This window comes from Bubalus bubalis, chromosome 1 (assembly GCF_019923935.1).
Source record: "Bubalus bubalis isolate 160015118507 breed Murrah chromosome 1, NDDB_SH_1, whole genome shotgun sequence".
Taxonomy (NCBI): Eukaryota; Metazoa; Chordata; class Mammalia; order Artiodactyla; family Bovidae; genus Bubalus; species Bubalus bubalis.
The window spans coordinates 145827396-145829962 of NC_059157.1; positions in this window are offsets into that span (position 1 = coordinate 145827396).

Consider the following 2567-nt stretch of genomic DNA (forward strand, 5'->3'; position numbering starts at 1 on the left):
TTTAACCTTGATTTTCAGCAGAAGTCTTGAGCAAAGGAGGATAAGAGGAGGATTTGGAGCTCCTTTCATTAAGGAGCATTCTCTCTCTTAATGAAAAATAAAATATAAGTTTAATATTCCTTACCTTTTCCTTATTTTCCTTTATGGTCTTTTGTATCTATTTGTTGTTTACCACTGAGCTAATAATGCCACAGGTCTGATTTTTTCTTGGTCCTCAACACCAGGGTGAAATTCTGTCCAATTCTTTGACCATCTGAGGATGAACTCATCCAATTCAAAGAAATCTATCAGTGCCAACTACACAAACATATAAACTGACAATTAGGAAAATTGATTACAGTTATTCACGATATTTTTATAGCAAAGTGCAACAGTAAACACTTCTCTCAATGATAAAAACAGCTAAATAGCATTTTAATATAATCTTCAATTATGTCAACAATCAATTTCTTCTGATTATGTGCATTTTCTATTTAAATATGATTATAACTGTGGAAATTTGATCCACAGTTGGTTGAATCCATGCATGCAGAACCTACAGATTTATTAATGGGGGATGACTGTACCTTATTTCTACCTGTACATCCTTTGCATTATACTATCAGTGCCTATAAAATGCACTCAAAAATAAGTCAGTAAATGTTATAAAGGTGATTAAAAAAACATTTAAAATAGCTCTTTTACTACATCTTAATTAATGGGTTGTTATAGTGCAAGACAGACAAAGTTTAACCTGTAAAATGCACACAATTAATGACTAATATACTAATTGTTAATAAATTTGCACCTCTTTTATCAACTTAAAAATGGTTCTTTGGAGGCTACTATAGGCACAGAGATCTCTAGTCTTTCCCATTCTGTTGTTTTCCTCTATTTCTTTGTATTGATCACTGAAGAAGGCTTTCTTATCTCTTCTTTCTATTCTTTGGAACTCTGCATTCAGATGTTTATATCTTTCATTTTATCCTTTGCTTTTCACTTCTTTTCTTTTCACAGCTATTTGTAAGGCCTCCCCAGATAGTCATTTTGCTTTTTTACATTTCTTTTCCATGGGGATGGTCTTGATTCCTGTCTCCTGTACAATGTCATGAACCTCATTCCATAGTTCATCAGGCACTCTATCTATCAGATCTAGGCCCTTAAATCTATTTCTCACTTCCACTGTATAATCATAAGGGATTGGATTTAGGTCATACCTGAATGGTCTAGTGGTTTTCCCTACTTTCTTCAATTTAAGTTTGAATTTGAAATAAGGAGTTCATGGTCTGAGCCACAGTCAGCTCCTGGTCTTGTTTTTGCTGACTGTATAGAGCTTCTCCATCTTTGGCTGCGAAGATTATAATCAATCTGATTTCAGTGTTGACCATCTGGTGATGTCCATGTATAGAGTCTTCTCTTGTGTTGTTGGAAGAGGGTGTTTGTTATGACCAGTGCATTTTCTTGGCAAAACTCTATTAGTCTTTGCCCTGCTTCATTCAGTATTCCAAGGCCAAATTTGCCTGTTACTCCAGGTGTTTCTTGACTTCCTACTTTTGCATTTCAGTCCCCTATAATGAAAAGGACATCTTTTTTGGGTGTCAGTTCTAAAAGGTCTTGTAGGTCTTCATAGAACTGTCAACTTCAGCTTCTTCAGCATTACTGGTTGGGGCATAGCCTTGGATTACTGTGATATTGAATGGTTTGCCTTGGAAACAAACAGAGATCATTCTGTCGTTTTTGAGATTGCATCCAAGTACTGCATTTTGGACTCTTTTGTTGACCCTGATGGCTACTCCATTTCTTCTGAGGGATTCCTGCCTGCAGTAGTAGATATAATGGTCATCTGAGTTAAATTCACCCATTCCAGTCCATTTCAGTTCGCTGATTCCTAGAATGTCAACATTCACTCTTGCCATCTCTTATTTGACCACTTCCAATTTGCCTTGATTCATGGACCTGACACTCCAGTTTCCTATGCAATATTGCTCTTTAGAGCATCAGACCTTGCTTCTATTACCAGTCACATCCACAGCTGGGTATTGTTTTTGCTTTGGCTCCATCCCTTCATTCTTTCTGGTATACCAAAGGAACATCTGAGATACCAAAGGAACATTTCTTGCAAAGATGGGCTTGATAAAGGAAAGAAATGATATGGACCTAACAGAAGCAGAAGATATTAAGAAGAGATGGCAAGAATACACAGAAGAACTGTACAAAAAAGATCTTCACGACCTAGATAATCACGATGGTGTGATCACTGACCTAGAGCCAGACATCCTGGAATGTGAAGTCAAGTGGGCCTTAGAAAGCATCACTACGAACAAAGCTAGTGGAGGTGATAGAATTCCAGTTGAGCTATTCCAAATCCTGAAAGATGATGCTGTGAAAGTGCTGCAGTCAATACGCCAGCAAATCTGGAAAACTCAGCAGTGGCCACAGGACTGGAAAAGGTCAGTTTTCATTTCAATCCCAAAGAAAGACAATGTCAAAGAATGCTCAAACTACTGCATAATTGCACTCATCTCACATGCTAGTAAAGTAATGCTCAAAATTCTCCAAGCCAGGCTTCAGCAATGTGTGGACCGTGA